This window comes from Bufo bufo, chromosome 6 (genome assembly GCF_905171765.1).
Source record: "Bufo bufo chromosome 6, aBufBuf1.1, whole genome shotgun sequence".
Taxonomy (NCBI): Eukaryota; Metazoa; Chordata; class Amphibia; order Anura; family Bufonidae; genus Bufo; species Bufo bufo.
The window spans coordinates 404,842,285-404,865,428 of NC_053394.1; the positions used below are offsets into that span (position 1 = coordinate 404,842,285).

At 43.8% G+C, this 23,144-nt stretch overlaps 2 protein-coding genes and 1 long non-coding RNA gene across 3 annotated transcripts in view; 2 read left to right on the plus strand and 1 right to left on the minus strand.

Annotated features, from left to right (window-relative positions):
* Positions 1-23,144, plus strand: part of LOC121004478 (oocyte zinc finger protein XlCOF7.1-like) — a 1,216,478-nt gene that overhangs the window by 1,153,388 nt on the left and 39,946 nt on the right. The gene's annotated exons all lie outside the window — the stretch shown is intronic.
* LOC121004486 (gastrula zinc finger protein XlCGF26.1-like) overlaps positions 1-23,144 on the minus strand; it is a 253,774-nt gene that overhangs the window by 119,570 nt on the left and 111,060 nt on the right. The window lies entirely within an intron of this gene.
* Positions 8,575-11,561, plus strand: LOC121004576. Its single transcript, XR_005779772.1, has 3 exons — positions 8,575-8,594; positions 8,678-8,827; positions 11,496-11,561. It is a non-coding gene; the product is annotated as an uncharacterized LOC121004576 (long non-coding RNA).

The window sequence follows — 23,144 nt, forward strand, 5'->3', positions numbered from 1 at the left end:
GCTGTGTGTATAATGTACAGTGCAGAGCTGTGTGTGTAACGTACAGTGCAGAGCTGTGTGTATAATGTACAGTGCAGAGCTGTGTGTGTATAACGTACAGTGCAGAGCTGTGTGTATAATGTACAGTGCAGAGATGTGTGTATAATGTACAGTGCAGAGCTGTGTGTGTATAATGTACAGTGCAGAGCTGTCTGTGTATAATGTACAGTGTAGAGCTGTGTGTGTATAATGTACAGTGTAGAGCTGTGTGTGTATAATGTACGGTGCAGAGCTGTGTGTATAATGTACAGTGCAGAGCTGTGAGTGTATAATGTACAGTGCAGAGCTGTGTGTATAATGTACAGTGCAGAGCTGTGTGTGTATAATGTACAGTGCAGAGCTGTGTGTGTATAATGTACAGTGCAGAGCTGTGTGTGTATAATGTACAGTGCAGAGCTGTGTGTGTATAATGTACAGTGCAGAGATGTGTGTATAATGTACAGTGCAGAGCTGTGTGTATAACGTACAGTGCAGAGCTGTGTGTATAATGTACAGTGCAGAGCTGTGTGTGTATAATGTACAGTGCAGAGCTGTGTAGAGCACAACATATGTGTTTGTCATAAAGCACACACATCTCTATTGCCTGCTCATGAGAAGCAGGGATGGTCTATATAAGTCTTCTCACGGTCTTCTCACGGAAGGCGCTCTCCGCAAAAAGAGATAGTACTCCCCAAAATCTTTCATGTGGAAAGACAGGAGCCTGACTCCTCCCACATATGGTCACATGGTTATGACATCATGAAAGGTCCTTTATCTCCTACAGCCCAACGGAGCTTGACTCCTCCCACACATGGTCAGTTGGTCACATGGTTATAACGTGATGAAAGGTCCTCCCACATGTTCCCAAGGTCCTTTACCTCCTCCAGCAGCACAGCTTGATGTCTGACTCCACCCACAAATGGTCACATGGTCATGACATCATGAAAGGTCCTTTAACCCACTAGTCTCCCCCATGTAGTCTCCAGCGGTGCAGGTGGAGGTATGTGTACAGTGACTGTCATTGTCTGTCAGGATTACTGGGGCAGGGGAGTCATTAACCCCTTCACTACCAGCTCTCTCCCCGGATCTCCTCTCCCTCTGGAGCAGACACTGCCCTCCAGCCCCTTCCTCAGTCTGTCCAGCAGTGGTGACCTGTATACACAGTGACCACCACCAGCTTATAGGGTGTGTCCGGGTCCAGAGTAGAACCCGGACATACCCAGAATTTCACCCAGGCAGCCCCCCTGACAAGAGTATGGGAGCAGTTCGTGCTCTGATGCTCTCCTTTGCCCTGCGCTGAATCGCGGAGGGCAAAGGCATTTTGTGGAGTTCTAGTGACTTGTGTTGAGCGAACATGTGTTTTAAGTTCGGCGTCTAAAGTTTGGGTTCGGGTTATCGAAGAATCGCGTTATGGATTCCACTTCTTTCTATTGAGAAGTGACAGGACTCGGGAAGTCTTCAGCTTTAGGTGTCTGGAGTGATGGACCAGAGTCCAGTTTATACAGACATCACCGCTGCAGCAGTCAGTGACTATAGCGTCATGTGAAGGGGGACCTGCTGTCACTGCTCTGATCCCAGACATGGAGGAGCCCCTGGGACAAGCTCTTCATCTTGTAAGTGGTCAGACTAACTTGTCTGACTGTGTAAATGTAATGTGTCTTATTAAGAAGTCAATATTATTTCCAGCCCTGTTATAAACTCCTCATCTAATCCATAGAAAAAGAGAGAACACAACATCTACACTTTATTATCTCCTCCGATGTCTCCTCTTATTATCTCCAGTAATTGTATTTTACATGGGATTTTGTAGGATTTTACATCGTTTTATCTTCTCTCCATTCAGGTTCCTATAATATAGGATCCGCTCAGTGGAGATCTTCTATATTAGATCCTTCTCCTGATTGACCCGTCAAGGATGGATAGGGACAGAGACAAGATGGCGGAGAGTATAATAAATCTCACCCTAGAGATCCTCTTCCGGCTTACTGGAGAGGTGAGAGATTCTGATGATGTCACATTACATCATCTTATCTATGTTACTAACAGATGGACATGACTGCAGAGGTGAGGGACTCTGGAGATGTATGGAGTGATATTTATTACTGTGTGTCTCTCCATAACCAGGACTACACAGTAGTGAAGAAGACCTCTAGTGGGCACTGTCAGGCCCCCGTGTCTGAAGGATGGGGAAGAACCCTGAGCCCAATCACAGGGCCTCCACCTCACCCCCTGATACATGAGGAAATCCATACAGAGAAGATCCTAGAACTCACCAATAAGATGATTGAGCTGCTGACTGGAGAGGTGACACTGCTGGGAATGCTGGGACATTATACAGGAACGCTATGAAGGGATCTGGGTGATGACTGTATCATTGTGTTGTCAGGTTCCTATAAGGTGTCAGGATGTCACCGTCTATTTCTCCATGGAGGAGTGGGAGTATTTAGAAGGGCACAAGGATCTGTACAAGGACGTCATGATGGAGGATCACCGGCCCCTCACATCAGCAGGTAATAGATATTAAACAAAAAATGAGAGAGGCAAGAAATGTGAAATAGCAGTATGAATCTACTTTGTTTAATTTCTAGATAAAATTCCATAAGAAACAGTAAAAAGACCAGTAATAGGAGAGCCGCTCTGTAAAACACACGCTCACCGTTCCTGGTTCTTTAGGGTTCCAGAGCCGTATAATACAGAAAGAAACAACACAGAAATCCTTTGTCAACAGAGGTGCTCAACCCGGTGGTCCATACTGATAAGGTATATAAGCTACATTGCTGTTACTCATTCTACTCGGGAAGGGGGTTAGAAAGGGAAGCGCAAAATTTGCTCCCCACACTTCTCCTGCTAAGGTCACAACTGTTCAGATTTAGATTTTTTATTTATTATTATTATTATTCTATAACTCAACGCATTTTGGGGATATTAAAATCTCCTATTTTTTTTAGGCGTAAAAGCTATAAAATTGCACAAGTGAATAAGCCGAGGCTGGGTTCACATCATAATCTTTCTTTCACGATGGAAAAAACAGAAGTGCCTGCTGGGGCAAAAAAACCGACCTAAACAGATTCCATAGACCTGCATGCAGAACTTTTTTTTTTTCTAGTCTTTATAATGGAATCTGCAATGGATGGGGATTCCAGCACAGATGTGAACTCACCCTTACATTTATAGGCGCGACGATCTGGGAAGTAAAAGAGGTGGACGAACGTATAGAAGCAGTGTGGAGTAAGGATAAAGGGGGTCATTTATCAAACTGGTGTAAAGTAGAACTGGCTTAGTAGCCCATAGCAACCAATCAGGTTCCACCTTTCATTTTAGACAGATCCTTTGAAAAATAAAAGGTGGAATATGATTGGTTGCTATCGGCAACTAAGCCAGTTCTACTTTACACCAGTTTGATAAATGACCCCCAAAGTGCTCATGTTTCTATTTTTCTCTCTCTGACCTTTCAAGCTCTTTCATGCAAACACAGCATTAGTAATCAGTGTGACAGTGACAAACAGCATATAGCTATAGAGGTAAATGCATGGCTGAAAGTGATAAGAAACATCCTGTTTAAAATACATAATGTCAGACTGGTTATGTTTTTAAAATTAAAAAAGTTACATCTCATAGGGGCAGATTCCTGCCAGTGTGTCTATACACACAGTAATATCAGAAATCTGTTCAAAAAGGATCCCTTAACAGAGGCCTATGCCAGTCGGCATTTATACATACACAGTAAGAACTGGCTTGTTTTGAACAAGCAGCCCAATATTTTTTTTTTTGGGGGGAGCAGTATGGAACCTGATGTACAAGGCAGGAGATGTGCGGCTCTGCGGGCGTGATAGTAGCAGCAGCGCAGTAAGGAACCAGATTTACAAGGAGGTATGTGTGTAGCTGTGTAGGGGTAGTAGTAATGGCAGAAATGGGCAGCCGCAACTGTGGCAGCAGCATTGCAGTGACATCATTGGGCCGGTGATGAATAGTCATTGACAGCAATAGCAGATCTATTCTTAAAGATCCATGCTGGTTTCATTTTTACTGGTTTTGTACAGCTTCGTAGTGATGACCCCACCTGCCACACTGAAAACCTTCTCTGACAGTACACTGGAAGCTAGAGAAGACAAACTGGGTGTTATTGCAGAAGCTTGCAACTGCCACTGCTCTGCCCATCTGTCCCAGCGGCCTGGACCCACCTCCTGCTGTCCTTCTTTTCTTGGCGGGTCCAGTCACCAGGTTTGCACTGTCCGTATAGCAGGCTGTGGACTGTTTGCCACCAAGGCTTCTCATCTTCTGCTTGTACGGTGTGTGCACTTCATCTGGCTCTAAAAGGAATGTCGCATGCCTTAATTCTAACCAGCCAATGGCAGGGAACCTTGGAGTGCACAGGGGAAGGTGCCTGAGCAATAGGTTTCCTAGCCTGCCAGAATCCTGCTAGGTTGTGCTGTTTCTGTTGTCTCCCCATGTACCGACTCTTTGCGAGGTTACTGGATTCGGACCCTCAACTGCCGGATTGATGTGTGTCTGATCTCTGTATTGAACTTTTGCTGCCTGCTCTGACCTCAACCTGTACCTGACTATGATTTTGTCTGTCCAATGGTGCTCGGTGACCCCCTTGGGTTAGCTGTCAATCATATAGAGTAGAGTATACTCCAGGAGGTAGCAGTCTGGTAGTTCCCCTGCACCAAAGCCCAAATCCCTATATCGGGGACTTCTCAGCTTTATTCTTATAGAAGACATTAGTGTAGCTAGCGTAGGCAGGAGGTAAAGGAAATTGATAGAGCTCTGGCAGGCTTAATTGATGTCAGACAGCGAGAGTGACAGGCAGATGTCACGGACGTACCGAGACATACGGTCCTCCCGGCGACAGTGAGTGGCAGGAGATCTGTGAGTGAGACTGGCAACACGTGGTTTGATCTGACAGGTTTTCCTTGTGGATCAATAGGCGTCTGTGTTGTTTCTGGTAATGGCCACACCACTTGCCTCCAGGTGTTGCTAATGTGGTCATTTAACCTTCCTTATTTATAGTTGCTTATCCCACAATGCTGTGCGGTTTATAGCTTCTGCGGATAGTTCGTGGTTGGATCTCGGTGGAGTTCCTGCTGCTTTCATAGGCCCTTTGAAGTTAAGTCTTTCCTTTCCCTTTTGTATTTGGTTTGAGTTCTGTGTGTTGCATTTCCCTAGTGTTTGTATTAGGCCTGTAGAAGACTCCTGTTCGTCCTTCCTTTTGGAGGAACAGGTAGTCTCGTCCCTGCCATTAGTACCAGGGTCCTATAGGGCTAGATAGGACTCTAGGTATTTCTGCGAATTAACTCGCCTACCTTTTAGGGTCTGTTCATACTGGTAGTCAGGATTTTGGTTAGAGTTTTTACTAGGAGGTGTCCATCTTCCTTCCCTAGTTCTCAGGCCTGATTCCCTGCCCCCCCCCCCCTTCCCTCCTATGCTCAGTGTAGAGAGGGAGCTCCCTCCCTCTGTTAACCCCATGGATGCCGCAACCGCAGCATCTATGGGGTTACAGGAGAGTGTCAGCATAGAGCTGACACTCTCTGCTGATGGCGGCGGCTCAAGGAATGGAGCTGCCGCCATCACACACAGAATGGGGAATCGGGGGCAGCGCTGGAAGGGGGGGGGGTCGGGGGGTACAGACTACAATGGGGCAGGAGGGGCGGCTAGAAAATTAATGCAGGGGGCGGATCGCACGCCAGGAAGGAGATGAGCAGGAAGGAGATGAGGGCACAGATGGGGGGGGGGGGCACAGATCGGGGGGGGGGGGCACAGAGGGTCACCATGTACTTAGAGCGGCACAGATCGGAGGGGGGTGGGCATGAGGAACACTATCGACTTTCAGGCTCTGATCTGCGCAGAGTGCAGATCAGAGCCTGAAACCGGCATTTTAACACTGCCGCGATCCGATTGGTTAGTCTGCACAGACTAACCAATCGGATCGATTACCGGCAAGGGGCCACTCTGATTGGCCCCTTGCTGGCATTACTAGACTGTATGCTGTCCGTGACAGCACCAGGGCAGGGGCAGAAGCTTTAATCCAAGCGCTTTGCAGCGCTTGGATTAAAGAGCTGGCTTGACGTCTATACACGTGGTAGCTGCACGGGGTATGTGCAGCTATCACGTATATATACAGATTGCGGTCGTGAAGAGGTTAAGGAACCTAATTACCCAGGCACCCTTCCATAAGGAAAGGTTCCCAAAGTACTCCAGAGCTACCAGCCATTAAGGTGCATGTGCGCTGACTCATATTAAACTCATATTAATATTTCAGGAGAAAAATACAGTGGTCAGTGACAGATTGCTGGCCGTTCTGCTCCCGCTACAGATCTCTCCCATGATGTAGTTATATCCAGGACTGTGACTGTGACGAGGGGACATCCTCTACGTCTGGAGGAAAGAAAGTTTCTACACAAACATAGAAGACGATTCTTTATTGTAAGAGAAGTAAGGCAACGGCGCTCCTTGCCTGAGGAGGTGGTGATGGTGAACTCGCTGAAAGAGAAGAGGGGTCTGGATGTATCTCTGGAGTGTATTCTGTTCATTTCTGTAGAAGGGTCGTTCATCCAGAGAATTATTCTGATTGGCACATTATAGTCAGGAAGGAATGTTTTTTTTTTCCTCCTTGCAATGAGGGAAAATTGGCTTCTACCACATGGGTATTTTTTTCTTCCTCTGGATCAATCTTGCAGGATGATAGGCTGAAATGGATGGACATACTTACTGTATGTCTGTTTTCAGCTTGACGAAGTATGTTACTATGTTATATTATTATGCAAGTGCCCCAGTGACCTCCTATTAGTGCTGGCAGCTACAATTTGGGTGTTTTTTAATGTGGATTTTTATTTTTTTGCTAAAGCTGAAAATCAAGTAAAATATGAATTACTTGTCCAGCTTTTTTGTATCTGATCCCAGCTTCTCCTGAAGAAAAATGCTGGAGGGAGTGTACAGCCTATGGGCACAGGAGGAGAGGCTGGGCTGGCAAGCAGGCTGAGTGGGGAAGGCTGCTAGTAACTAGTAGTGTCTAATGCTTTTAAAATGTATTTAGGTAATAATTTGATTTCTGTGAACAGAAAGATTTAGATCCAGAAATGCTTTCTCTATAGGATCTACATGAGCTGTGAAACTCCGATTCTAATCACTATCACTTTGATATTCTGAATGATTGACTTCAAGAATGAGTAATCGCCCCACCGCATAAAAATTATAGCATCCATATTTTGTGTATGAAACGTTCACTTTTAAATCCACTGTGCACCATAATGAGTGGAGTGTACTTTGGATGTCTCCGCTTTCCGGTTTGCATTTCATGGTGGAATGCATCCTGGCCATTGAGCGATACTCTCACTATTCTATTAGGATACTCTGTGCGGGGCTGCCCTTCCGATTTGCATATCCCACCATGAAACTCTTGCAGAAGTTCGATTACAAACAATCAAACATGTGCACTTCATCTTTGCCTCATACTGTTTCCTGGGCAAGACTTTTACAATTTGTAAAATTTTATTGCTTTCACTCCTGAAGAAGAGAGCTTTTAAATGAGACACCCGGCACCCCTGCCAATCAGCTGTATGAAGGGAAGGTGGGTGCGTGATGTCTCCCTTCTCTCTTCCTGCTCACTGCTGCTATGTCTATGATCATCTGGAAGAGAGAAGGGAGACGGCACGCGTGCGTCTTCCCTTTATTCAGCTGATTGGCGGGGGTGCCAGGTGTCGGAACCCCCGGTGATCTGATATTCCTGACCTATCCTGAGAATAGTAGTAATAAGAAGACCAGCACTCCGCAATTCCAATGATGAAGAAAGAGGTTTCTTTATTCGTCACCCATGTGTGACGCGCGTTTCGACACCAGTCTGTGTCTTTGTCAAATTACAGGTGATAACAGCTCCTGGAGCTGTTATCACCTGTAATTTGACAAAGACACAGACTGGTGTCGAAACGCGCGTCACACATGGGTGACGAATAAAGAAACCTCTTTCTTCATCATTGGAATTGCGGAGTGCTGGTCTTCTTATTACTAATATTTGGGGATTCAACCTACTGACCGTGCACCTGGACCTTAAAGGAAGACCAGTGCCGCCCATTTGTTCCTAGTCAACTATCCTGAGGATAGGTCATTAATCTTAGAAGCCCAGAGAACTCGTTTCATATCCCTGAAACGCATTGAGTTATAGAATGATAATATAAAATCGGCCGCAAAATCGAAGTCTAGATTGTCCATCAGACAGTTGTGAGATTCCATCTGAAGGTGACCTTGGCACAGGAGGTGTGGGGGGCAAATTTTGAGCTCCCCTCCCCTTTAGAGTAGCAATTCAGCATATATTCATTATCAATATGGACCACTGGGTTAAGCCACGTAATAGACATGGCTTAATCCACACGGCCTCTAATTATTTGTATGTAAGGAATGAATTCAGTCACTGGATGTGTTTCCTACAGTTAAGGAAGAGAGAACAACACCGGAGAGATGTCCCAGTCCTCTTCTTCCACAGGATGGTTTAGAAGAACATCACGATGTCCCACAGGATGATCAGATAGATAGAGATAATGGTATCATGATGGAGGATCACCGGCCCCTCACACCACCAGGTAATAGACATGACTAAATACACACATCCTCTCATTATCTGTATGTAAGGAATGAATTCAGTGACTGGATGTGTTTCCTACAGTTAAGGAAGGGAGAACAACACCGGAGAGATGTCCCAGTCCTCTTCTTCCTCAGGATGGTTCAGAAGAACATCACAATGTCCCACAGGATGATCAGGTAGATGGAGATAAGGGTATCATGATGGAGGATCGCTGGCCCCTCACACCACCAGGTAATAGACATGACTAAATACACACGTCTTCTCATTATCTGTATGTAAGGAATGAATTCGGATAACCCCTTTAAGTACTTTGCCCAAAATGTGTGTTTTTGTTAACTAACAGAATATGACAGCAGTATATAACGCTTGAATTTCACATGTACAGATGCAGCAAGGGCTGTAAAATTGAGTATTTTGCCCAAAAAGGGTCTTTTTTAAACCCCAGAAAATTATAGTTGTAGTTCTAGCTTAAATTGCACACTGACTAATGCTGCAAAGGCCCCAGATGTAGGATATTGCCAAAAATGGGTGTTTTTTTTAAACCCAGATTATTATTGCAGTATTTCAAGCTTGGATTTGAATGTCGCAAAAGCTCAGATGCAGTGCTGGTGCACTGAGCTTGCATAAAATGGCCGCCGCCGCCCACCTAACTAACAGGCGGATAAAAGTTATTTTTCTCTGTCACTGGGCTCAGGGCAGGGTAAAAAGATTGTGCACTGCACCCACACAACTAAATCTATGTAGATCGCTGAGTTAACAAGCACTTCTGATTAAAGATTCTCTCCTATTCTCTCCCTCACAGCAGCAGCATCCTCTCCCTACACTTGTATCAGCAGAGTGACGTGCAGCGCTACGTGACTCCAGCTTATATAGAGGCTGGGTCACATGCTGCACTGGCCAATCACAGCCATGCCATTAGTAGGCATGGCTGTGATGGCTTCTAAGGGCACAGAGTTAAACGCTTGTTGATTGGCTGCTCTGCGGCCTTTCAAAAAGCGACAAGAAATCGCCGAACACCGAACCTGACCTTTTACTGAAATGTTCGGGTCTGGGGTACGAACCCGAACTCTACAGTTCGGGTTCGCTCAACCCTAGTGGTAACCACTGAATAAAGCAAAGACTCACAGATTCTGCTCCTTCACGGTATACTGATTACTCCTTCCACTGGCAGGTACAGGTAGCAGTTTGAGGGGCACATACTTTCTGACAGGTTCTCTTTAAATAAACTCATGTTTACCACCACAAGACGTCCTGCAGTGCTGGTCATAAGGTTGGGTTTATCACCTATTCTACCTTCTATGAGCCCTCAGTCATTAGTATGTAGACTATTCGCTTACATTAGAATTTTTGGCCATTTGGAAAGAGTCTATTGACAAAGCAATCACCGGGTTAGGCTAAGCAGGCAAAATAAATAAAGATCTACCACTGGTCAGTAAAACAAAATTAAGATTTTCTGGTCCAAGAAGTAACCTCCAGCACGGAGCATGATATTAATAATTATATTTTAGGAGAAAAATCCAATGGTCAGTGACAGATTGCTGGCCGTTCTGCTCCTACTACAGATCTTTCCTATGATGTAGTTATTCCCAGGACTGTGAATGTGACGAGGGGACATCCTCTGTGTCTGGAGGAAAGAAGGTTTGTGCACAAACATAAAGGAGGATTCTTTAGGGTACATGCACATGTTCAGGATTCATGTGCGGAGAAATTCACAGGTGTTCGCAGGCAAATCCGTGCTGTCAATCCGCATCAATTGTTGCGGATTTGCATGCGGAATTGGGTGTGGATTTTCCGCATGCAGACTTTACTAAGTGAATGAAGAAAATCCGGTCAGGAAAAATAAATTAAATTGACATGCTGCAGATTTTAAAATCCGCACCGCAGGTCAAAATCCGCGCAGAAAAAAATCTGCATAGTGTGCATTGAGAATTTTAAATTCTCATAGAATACAATGTACATGACCTACGGTGCGGATTTTCCTATGGAACTCCCTGCCTGAGGAGGTGGTGATGGTGAGTTCACTAAAAGAGTTCAAGAGGAGCCTGTAGAAGGGTCTGTCATCTAGAGAATTATTCTGATTGCCACATTATAGTCGGGAGGGATTGTTTTTTTGTCCCCTTGCAATGAGGGAAAATTGGCTTCTACCACATGTTTTTTTTTTTTTTTTTCTTCCTCTAAATCAATCTTGCAGGATGATAGGCTGAAATGGATGGACATATGTCTGTTTTCAGCCTCACAAAGTATGTTACTATATTAAATTAGTATTCAAGTGCCCCAGTGACCTCCTATTGGTGCTGGCAGCTACAATTTTGGTGTTTTTTAATGTGGATTTTTTTTCTACTAAAGCTGGAAATAAATATCAAATAAAAGATAAAGTACTTGTCCAGCATTTTTGTATCTAATCCCAGCTTCTTCAGTCTTCCTATTCTAAATGCTCAGGATGGCAATACAGTTGACTTCAGGAGTCAGGATCATTATGTACCTGGCCGCCGGGCATGACGAGGGCTCACGCAGCCCCCTGGGTACCCTCCCACCAAGAAGATTCCCTGTAGTGTGTGTGGTCAGTCCACCCCTGGCCTGATAGCGCTGATTCACAGATCCCTTCATGATTCTCCACTGATCATTTCACTAAAAGAGAATGGTGATAGACCCAATTAAACATGAACTTATGAAAACTCTAGCTTCAGCACAGCAATGAAAAATAGATCATGATCTATTGTTCCTGGTTCTGAGGTCTACTGATTGTGATCTGTTTTGGTATTCCTGTTTTAGTTGATTATTAAATTTTCTGCATTCTTTCCCACTTATGGAAATTTTGATATAGAAATGTTATAAAATATCAATATAATGTTAAGGTTATATTATTTAAAAATAATAGAAAAGGTTTGATTATTGGCAGATGACTGGACCAGGAGCTCAGAGGAACATCTGGCATCTTCAGATGTTAAAGCAGATGACCATGGTGTCACAGAAGATACATATGAAGATGACGCCATTATCCCAGATAAGCCGTCAGCCTTTCACAGCAAAGATCTATCATCTGATTCTTTGGATCGATTCCAAGTTTCTTATTCATCACAGACAGTAACACAAACTAAAAGGCACAGAAGAAGTGTTCAACATCAAGGACCACAACCAGGACAGAAGCCATTTTCATGTTCACAGTGTGAGAAATTTTTTACATCTAAATTACATCTTCTAAGACATGAAAGAATTCACACAGGAGAAAAGCTATATTCATGTTCAGAATGTGGAAAATGTTTTACAAATAAAACTCATTTTGTTACACATCAGAGAATTCACACGGGGGAGAGGCCATATATATGTTCAGAATGTGGAAAATGTTTTACAGCTAAATCACATCTTGTTACACATCAGAGAATTCACACAGGAGAAAATCTATATTCATGTTCAGAATGTGAAAAATGTTTTACAGATAAAACACATTTTGTTACACATCAGAGAATTCACACGGGGGAGAGGCCATATATATGTTCAGAATGTGGAAAATGTTTTATAGCTAAATCACATCTTGTTACACATCAGAGAATTCACACAGGAGAAAAGCTATATTCATGTTCAGAATGTGGAAAATGTTTTACAGCTAAAAGAAATCTTGTTGCACACCAGAGAATTCACACAGGGGAGAAGCCATATTCATGTTCAGACTGTGGAAAATGTTTTGTCCAAAAATCAGGACTTTCTATACATGAGAGAAATCACATAGGGGAAAAGCCATTTTCATGTTCAGATTGTGGTAAATGTTTTAACAGGAAAGCCGATCTTGTTAGACATCAGAGAAGTCACACGGGAAAAGCCATTTTCATGTTTGGAATGTAGGATATGTTTTAGACGTAAATCGATTTGTGTTCAACATGAGGTATTTCACACAGGAGAGAAGCCATTTTCATGTTCAGAATGTGGGAAATGTTTTAGCTGTAAATAAATTATTTTTATACATAAGAGAATTTACTCCAGGGAGAAGCTATATTCATGTTCAAAATGTTTTAACCAGAAATCGGATCTTGCTACATACACATCAAAGAATTCAAACAGGGGAGAAGCCATATTCATGTTCAGAATGTGAAAAATGTTTTTCAGATAAATCAGGTGTTGTTATACATCAGAGAAATCACACAGGGGAGAAGCTATTTTCATGTTCAGAATGTGGGAAATGTTTTAGCTGTAAATCAATTATTTTTAAACATGAGAGAATCCACACAGGGGAGAAGCCATAGTCATGTTCAGAACTGCAGAAATGTTTTATCTGTAAAAAATTCACAGGGAGAAACTATATTTTTGTTCAAAAGGTGCAAAGTGTTTTAACCACAAATCAGTTCATTTATACATGAGAGAATTCACACAAGAAAGAAGTGAAAAATGCTTTAACCTGATCAGAACTTATTGGACATCAGAGTATTCACACAGGGGAGAAGCCCTATTCATGTTCACATTGTGGAAAATGTTCTACTTGGAAATAAAATCTTGTTAGACTTAAGAGAATTTATACTCCCAAGGAGAAGCAATTTTGATCAACTGTATCTGGACATTGTTTTAACCAAAACTAAGTTCCAATTTCATATCCGAGACCTTTCAGAGGAGAAACAATTTCATGCCACAATATGGGAAATGTTTTAGCCACAAATCACATCTCCTTAAACATTAACAGGGTTGGCCACTTCATAACCAAAATTTTTAAACATTCATAAACTAAATGCTGTGGCAACCTGTTCTTATCACTTTTGGTTGTATCGCAGAATGTACCTATCCATAGTGTAGAGCCCATGGCCGCCTCATGTATGTGAAGTACGCTGGTGACAATAACATGATTTACTCACATGACTGCCTTCTCGACTGATTTAGGACAGAAGTTGATCCTAAGGTATTAGAGAATTTTTTGGGTTTAATTTGATGAAAACGGCAAATGTCATTTTTTTTCAAACTATAGTTAAAACTATTTTTTAAATATGTATAAACACCAAAATAAAATATTAAAATGGGTTCCCTATTTTGCATCGCTCGTTTTAATATATAATGGGCCAGATTTATCATTAGCTCAAGTCAGAATAATGGAGTAAAAAAGTCGCAAATTTTTGTGCAATCGCTTAAACTGCGCACAAATTTGCAACTTTTATTGGCTCTGCACTATGCTCGCCAGTTTTCTGAAAGTGGGCGTGTTTTCTCATGTAAATAAATCTCTAGACAGATTCACTATTGCGACTATTTAAAAAGTCGCAAAAAAATGCACAATTTCACACCATGCTTATCTTATGCGACTTTTTAATAGAGCATGCGACTTTTTCAAAAATATGTGCTGCTTACTGACGAATAAACTGCTACCGTCAAATTACATTATTATCACAGTCTTAAAGGGCCGATCATAAATCTGACTTAGCTAAAACTGACTTTAGCCATATGTGAAAGTGGAGTGAGCTGTCAGAGTAATGATAAATCTGGCCCAATATGTATACTTTTGCCTGAATAGAGTGACTATGGCCACTGTTTCAGTTGGCGTAAGCGTTTTTGATTTTTATACTTTTTTCTTTTATTTGTAATTTTTCTTTTTTTATTTATCACTTATGCACATATATAAAGACTCAGTCGTGAAGGGGTTAAATTCAAATAGTAAAAATAAAGTAGTTACTGTCAAAATAAAGTCATATATCATAGAAGAGAAAGCTTAAAAGGGTTTTCCACGACTTAAATACTGATGACCTATCTGGATTGTTGCGGTTCCGACGCCTGGCAGCCCCGCCTATCAGTTGTTTGAAAAGGCATTGCGCTCCTGTGAGCGCCGCAGTCTTCTTCCTGCTCACCAAGCAAGCACAGCGCCATACATTGTACAGAAGTTGTGCTTGGTATCATGCTCAGCCCCATTCGCTTCAATAGTGATAAGCTGAGCCATGTACAGATGAACGTGACTTCACTTGGTCTAGGGAAAGCTCAGAGAAGACCGCAGCTCTACTGCCAGTGCCTTCTGAAATAGTTGGTCGGGTCCCAGGTGTTGGATCCCCACCGATCAGATACTGATGACTTAACCAGAGGATAGGACATCAGTATTTAAGTCTTGGACAACCCCTTTAGGTCATCAGTATAGCATTCTGGAAAATTCAACCATCTTCATGATGTTAGTTCTGCCCATAAAGGACAAAGCAGGAAATGTTATAAAGATATGTTGGCGAGCGTGTTATCTCCTCCCCCAGATTTTTAATGGGCTTCATTCACCATTGCAATGAAGCAGTTGGGGCCCCTGTAGGAATACACTTAAGACACTTATCCAGGTTCACGAAAAATCCTGATAGGGAACCCAGTTTCTGGATTTCTGACAACAAGGGTCTGATTTTGTCTTGGATTACAGATCATGAGGAGGGTGTCAGCAACTGGGCAATCTGTGGCCCAGATAGGTTAAATGATAACTGAGAGAGGGGACATCGCTGTTGGGTCCCACAGAGTAAGTCAATAAGGGGGATAACTTACCATTAATCATGAGTCCGGTATAGAAGTTGAGCAAGGAGGGGTCCCACCTGGTTGCCCCAGTGGTAATATTTGTTTTGCCCCACACAACACATAAAGAGGTATCTACGAAGGATTATGCTTCAACATATTTATCCTCATAACTGGGGAAGGTGATTTATTGGTAATTGTAAACATTGTACATATTTCCTAATCATCTTTTGCCTTTTTCTGTATGGCATCTGACTTCTTGCCTCTATGATGTGAATTTAAAGGGGTTGTCTGAGACTTAAATATCTTCTCCAAAGTCTGCCTCTCCATCTAAACAAACAAGATTAGAAACATATAGATCTTTATAGGTAGTTTATTTGGCGAGGGGGCAGGGCGAAAAACCCCTTTCATGTTCTGCAACAACTTAGATTAAATGGGGGTCTTAAAGGGGTTATCCAACACTAAACTTTTTTAGAGTGGCCAGACCCACGGTTTATACTTACTTGTTCCTGCTGCTGGGTTTCTGGCTCCATTACTCCATGGCCACCTCAGCAGGTCACAGGTCTCTGGGAATCAACATCCTGTTGATGGGGCCACAAGTGTCTGCTGGAGCCAATCAGAGGCTCCAGTGACATACTGCATAAGGTAACATGTCATCTCTGCGGCCAATGATTGGCTGCAGCGGTCATGTGCAGCCTCATCAACAGGATTTAGATTTCCAGAGACCTGGGATCTGTGGAAATGGCTGTAGACCGATGGAGCTGGAACCAAGCAACGTGAATCAGGTAAGTATGAACTCCACCTCAGATCTGGCGACTCCCAAGGGGTCTTTTAAAAAGTTTAAAGTTGGATGACCCTTTATTTTCTGGCTAATTTGGCCAGACACACTACTGATTGGCTTCACTTCACTATATGTCCATCTGACACAGCCTTAGGACAGTTATTTATCCCTAATATTTCTTTGACAAACCTGCTACACAAGCCATCTACCTCCTTACCAGAAGCAGCCAGGTCAACCTGGCGTGCTTGGCATAAAATACACACTGTATAAAATACATAAAATACACACTTTTTACACTTCTGACCTACACTACTTTCACCGTTTATTGCTCGGTCATGCAACTTACCACCTAAATTAATTTTACCTCCTTTTCTTCTCACTAATAGAGCTTTCATTTGGTGGTATTTCATTGCTGCTGACATTTTTACTTTTTTTGTTATTTATCGAAATTTAACGATTTTTTTGCAAAAAAATGACTTTTCACTTTCAGGTGTAAAATTTTGCCAAAAAAACGACATCCATATATAAATTTTTCTCTAAATTTATTGTTCTACATGTCTGTGATAAAAAAAAATGTTTGGGTAAAAAAAAAAATGGTTTGGGTAAAAGTTATAGCGTTTACAAAAATGTGAATTTCCGCTTTTTGAAGCAGCTCTGACTTTCTGAGCACCTGTCATGTTTCCTGAGGTTCTACAATGCCCAGACAGTACAAACACCCCACAAATGACCCCATTTCGGAAAGTAGACACCCTAAGGTATTCGCTGATGGGCATAGTGAGTTCATAGAACTTTTTATTTTTTGTCACAAGCTAGTGGAAAATGATGATTTTTTTTTTTCTTACAAAGTCTCATATTCCACTAACTTGTGACAAAAAATAAAAACTTCTATGAACTCACTATGCCCATCAGTGAATACCTTGGGGTGTCTTCTTTCCAAAATGGGGTCACTTGTGGGGTAGTTATACTGCCCTGGCATTCTAGGGGCCCAAATGTGTGGTAAGGAGTTTAAAATCAAAATCTGTAAAAAATGGCTGGTGAAATCCGAAAGGTGCTCTTTGGAATATGGGCCCCTTTGCCCACCTAGGCTGCAAAAAAGTGTCACACATGTGGTATCTCCGTACTCAGGAGAAGTTGGGGAATGTGTTTTGGGGTGTCATTTTACATATACCCATGCTGGGTGAGATAAATATCTTGGTCAAATGCCAACTTTGTATAAAAAAATGGGAAAAGTTGTCTTTTGCCAAGATATTTCTCTCACCCAGCATGGGTATATGTAAAATGACACCCCAAAACACATTCCCCAACTTCTCCTGAGTACGGAGATACCACATGTGTGACACTTTTTTGCAGCCTAGGTGGGCAAAGGGGGCCACATTCCAAAGAGCACCTTTCGGATTTCACCGGCCATTTTTTACAGATTTTGTTTTCAAACTCCTTACCACACATTTGGGCCCCTAGAATGCCAGGGCAGTATAACTACCCCACAAGTGACCTCATTTTGGAAAGAAGACACCCCAAGGTATTCGCTGATGGGCATAGTGAGTTCATGGAAGTTTTTATTTTTTGTCACAAGTTATGGAATATGAGACTTTGTAATAAAAAAAAAAAAATCATCATTTTCCGCTAACTTGTGACAAAAAATAAAAAATTCTAGGAACTCGCCATGCCCCTCACGGAATACCTTGGGGTGTCTTCTTTCCAAAATGGGGTCACTTGTGGGGTAGTTATACTGCCCTGGCATTCTAGGGGCCCAAATGTGTGGTAAGAAGTTTGAAATCAAAATGTGTAAAAAATGACCGGTGAAATCCGAAAGGTGCTCTTTGGAATGTGGGCCCTTTTGCCCACCTAGGCTGCAAAAAAGTGGCACACATGTGGTATCTCCGTACTCAGGAGAAGTTAGGGAATGTGTTTTGGGGTGTCATTTTACATATACCCATGCTGGGTGAGAGAAATATCTTGGCAAAAGACAACTTTTCCCATTTTTTTATACAAAGTTGGCATTTGACCAAGATATTTCTCTCACCCAGCATGGGTATATGTAAAATGACACCCCAAAACACATTCCCCAACTTCTCCTGAGTATGGAGATACCACATGTGTGACACTTTTTTGCAGCCTAAATGCGCAAAGGGGCCCACATTCCTTTTAGGAGGGCATTTTTAGACATTTGGATACCAGACTTCTTCTCACGCTTTGCGGCCCCTAAAATGCCAGGGCAGTATAAATACCCCACATGTGACCCCATTTTGGAAAGAAGACACCCCAAGGTATTCAATGAGGGGCATGGCGAGTTCCTAGATTTTTTTTTTTTTGGCACATGTTAGCGGAAATTGATTTTTATTTTTTTTTTCGCACAAAGTCTCCCTTTCCGCTAACTTGGGACAAAAATTTCAATCTTTCATGGACTCAATATGCCCCTCAGCGAATACCTTGGGGTGTCTTCTTTCCAAAATGGGGTCATTTGTGGGGTGTTTGTACTGCCCTGGCATTTGAGGGTCTCTGCAATCATTACATGTATGGCCAGCATTAGGAGTTTCTGCTATTCTCCTTATATTGAGCATACGGGTAATGAGATTTTTTTTTTTCCGTTCAGCCTCTGGGCTGAAAGAAAAAAATGAACGGCACAGATTTCTTCATTCGCATCGATCAATGTGGATGAAAAAATCTCTGCCAAAAAAAGGAGGGGAAAGGCGTCTGCCAGGACATAGGAGCTCCACCCAACATCCATACCCACTTAGCTCGTATGCCCTGGCAAACCAGATTTCTCTATTCACATCAATCGATGTGGATGAATAAATCCTTGCCGGGATTTTTTTTTTTATATATACAAAGTGTTTGCCAAAGTATATGAACACCGCCACCTCCTCAGCTCATATGCCTCGGCAAACGTATATTTTACTGCAGAGGAGAAATCTCGTCTTGCAGCGCCGCATACACCGACTTGCGTGTAATCTGACAGCAGCGCAATGCTTCTGTCAGAATGCACATCAGTGCTGCAGCTAGTCGATCGGTTGGTCCACCTGGAAGGTAAAAAAAACTAAAGAAAAAAACAGGCCGCAACGCAATAAATCTATTAACTTTTGAACAGAACATATAAACTTTTTTTAAACTTTTTTAACTGAACGTTAACTTTTTTACTTACCGGTAATTTTTTTTTGTTTAGTTTTTTTTTACCTTTATAGAACAAACCTCTCCTTCCCCATGGGACAATGTGCAAAGCGCAAATCGCCCAAAGATGTGGCGAAGTACGTTATGCACTTTATCCCAGGTGAAAGGAGAGGTTTGCAGCAGCTGTGAGTAAAAGGGCCCTAATAGCCCTGTGTGCCTGTCCTGTGAGATGCAATCCCTATGCTAAGTGTACCTGGGTGTGGTACTTCCGGAAACACTCTCCAAAGCATAGGGCAGGGTGGTCAGGACAGTCAGGACAGAAATAGCGGGTGTCACGCCTTATTCCACTCCTGCTACAGACACGACATCTTTTTCGGGGTGACGGTTGGGTTGAGGTACCAGGAACGACACTGGGGAAATGTCGCTCGTGTAGACGGCTAACTACACTGGTGGATGGGGCCACGGAACCTTCTGGATACAGGAGGTTCTCGATGATCTCTTCCTGGAATTTTAGGAAGGATCGTGTTCTCCCAGCCTTACTGTAGAGAACAAAACTATTGTACAGAGCCAATTGAATTAAATATACAGACACCTTCTTATACCAGCGTCTGGTGCGTCGGGAAACTAAATACGGAGACAACATCTGGTCATTGAAGTCCACCCCTCCCATGAGCAAATTATAGTCGTGGACTGAGAGGGGCTTTTCAATGACACGGGTTGCTCGCTCAATTTGTATTGTCGTGTCTGCGTGAATGGAGGAGAGCATGTAAACGTCACGCTTGTCTCTCCATTTCACCGCGAGCAGTTCTTCGTTACACAAGGCAGCCCTCTCCCCCCTTGCAAGACGGGTGGTAACGAGCTGTTGGGGGAAGCCCACGTGACTAGTTTGCGCGGTGCCACAGGCGCAAATCTGTTCTAGAAACAAATGCCTAAAGAGGGCCACACTTGTGTAGAAATTGTCCACATAAAGATGGTACCCCTTGCCAAATAAGGGTGACACCAAGTCCCAGACTGTCTTCCCACTGCTCCCCAGGTAGTCAGGGCAACCGACCGGCTCCAGGGTCTGATCTTTTCCCTCATAGATCCGAAATTTGTGGGTATAGCCTGTGGCCCTTTCACAGAGCTTATACAATTTGACCCCATACCGGGCACGCTTGCTTGGGATGTATTGTTTGAAGCCAAGGCGCCCGGTAAAATGTATTAGGGACTCGTCTACGCAGATGTTTTGCTCGGGGGTATACAAATCTGCAAATTTCTGGTTGAAGCGGTCTATGAGGGGCCGAATTTTGTGGAGCCGGTCAAAAGCTGGGTGGCCTCTGGGACGGGAGGTGGTGTTGTCGCTAAAATGCAGGAAACGCAGGATGGCCTCAAATCGTGCCCTGGACATAGCAGCAGAGAACATGGGCATGTGATGAATCGGGTTCGTGGACCAATATGACCGCAATTCATGCTTTTTAGTTAGACTCATGTTGAGGAGAAGGCCCAGAAAAATTTTAATTTCGGAAACTTGGACTGGCTTCCACCGGAAAGGCTGGGCATAATAGCTTCCCGGGTTGGCGGATATAAATTGTGTGGCATACCGGTTTGTCTCTGCCACGACTAAGTCCAAGAGCTCCGCAGTCAAGAACAGCTCAAAAAATCCCAGGGCCGAACCGATCTGAGCCGTCTCAACCCGAACTCCAGACTGGGCGATGAAAGGGGGAACTAATGGTGCGGCTGAAGTTGGTGACTGCCAATCAGGGTTTGCCAGCACCTCAGGGAATTTAGGGGCTCTACGGGCCTGTCTGTGCGGTGGCTGCGACGGGGTAACTATTGCACGTGCCACCGTACCAGCTTCAACTGCCCTTCTGGTGCTCGCCACGTCACCATGTTGTACGGCAGTGCTGGTACTAGGTCCAGGGAGGGCTGCGCTGCTGGTGTATGCCTCACCACGTGATCCGGCAGCGCCAGCCCCACTCTGCTGCTCTTGAAGCGGATCCTGCGTAACCTGTGGTCTAGCGACACGGGGCCGGGTACGCCTGGTGCTATCAGGGACCTCAGCCTCCTCGTCCGAACTTTGGGTGAGAGAGCAACTGCTTTCTACAGGTTCGTATTCTGACCCGCTAGATTCGTCAGATGAGGGTTCCCATTCCTCATCCGACTGGGACAGAATCCTGTAGGCCTCTTCAGAAGAATACCCCCTGTTTGACATTTGGGCAACTAAATTTAGGGGTATTCCCTGAGACTACGCAAGAAAAAAAGCAAGCCTGTCTTACAAAGGGGAGGCTAGCGAAGTACCGGAGGCCGCTGCGGTTGATAAAAAATATCAAAACTGATTTTTTTTAATCGCCGCAGCGCTTGTAAAGTGAATGTGCAGTGATCAAAAAATAATAATTTTTTGTCACTGCGGTGGGGCGGGCGTGGGTGAACGCACGTGTGGGCGACCGATCAGGCCTGATCGGGCAAACACTGCGTTTTGGGTGGAGGGCGAACTAAAGTGACACTAATACTATTATAGATCTGACCGTGATCAGTTTTGATCACTTACAGATACTATAAAAGTACAAATGCTGATTAGCGATACGCTAAACAGCGAATAAGGGACTGCGGTGCGGTGGGCTGGGCGCTAACCAATCGCTAACTACCTAACCAAGGGGCCTAAACTATCCTAAAACCTAACAGCCAATACTAGTGAAAAATGAAAGTGACAGTTTACACTGATCACTTTTTTCCTTTCACTAGTGATTGACAGGGGCGATCAAAGGGGTGATCAAAGGGTTAATTGGGGTGCAGGGGGTGATCTGGGGCTAAAGTGTACTGTTGGTGCTACTCACTGTTCAGTCTGCTCCTCTGCTGGATCCAACCGATGAAAAGGACCAGCAGAGGAGCAGACAAGCCATATCGCAAGGCAGCGAAACCCGGGTCGGGCAGGAACGTGACGTTTGATTTGTATTACATGCTTTTTGTCTACCGACTCTTGTGAGTAGAATAAAACCTTTTATAAAAAGATTGCAAAGGGTGCTTCACTATTCTGCCTATTCCCTTTTAAACCCTGTAGAGGAGGAGGTCTGCGGAAGATCGGATCCTTTGGGTCCCGGGGAGAGGGGCTGATACCCTATGCCATCCACTTTTACCGGGAGACACAGTTCACAGCAGCGCGGTTCCAAAACCCTTTGATTTGTACTAACCAGTGTGAACGACCTACCACACTATTCCGGGACCAGCAGCAGCGCAAGTAACTGTCCGTGTTTGGACACAGGACTGACTTTTTATTCTATGATCTGTTATATGTCTTGTGTGATTAGTTTTTTTGAAAATCGCCAGCCTGCCAGCCAATGATCGTTGCTGGCAGGCTGGTGACGAAATTGTCCTTTAACTTTTGCCGGCCCGCGATGCGCATGCTCGGGCCGGCTTTGAGCGAAATCTCGCGTCTGGCGAGATGACGCGTATATGCGTGACTCTGCGCAGCGCTGCCGCCTCCGGAACGCGATCCTGCGTTAGGCGGTCCGGAGGCGGTTAAAGGACTCAACCCCTCATACTTCACCTCACTTATGTTGACATTAAACCCTTTAAAGGGAACCTGTCACCAGGATTTAGTGCATAGAGCTGGGGACATGGGTTGCTAAATGGCCACTAGCACATCTGCAATACCCAGTCCCCATAGCTCTGTGCGCTTATATTGTGTAAAATATACGATTTGATACATATGCAAATTAAAAAGAGATGAGTCCTGTCCCTGAGATGAGTCAGGGACAGGACTCATCTCAAGTTAATTTGCATATGTATCAAATTAGTTTTTTACACAATAAAAGCACACAGAGCTATGGGGACTGGGTATTGCAGATGTGCTAGCGGCCATCTAGCAACCCATGTCCCCAGCTCTATACACAAAATTCCGGTGACAGGTTCCCTTTAATTCCAGCAGGGAACCTCACACCAAGTATTTCATGACTGGAGGTGGAGGAGTATAGGCTCTATAGCATCCCTGCCATGCAAAAACACCCTATACCTCTCTCACAACTATAGGATAAATTCCCTGGTATAACCTATCCCTTTTTTTGCTACCTTCAGTCTTCTAGCTATGTAAGGGAAATACTGAGACACGTACCACCCAAAGAAAGGACCTACCTAAATTTAGGCCCCTCATAATCGAACCATGCTCTCATAAAGCTGCTATTACAGGCATATACAAATCTCCTCATTCTCCCATTGACTACGATACATCTCATCTTCCCA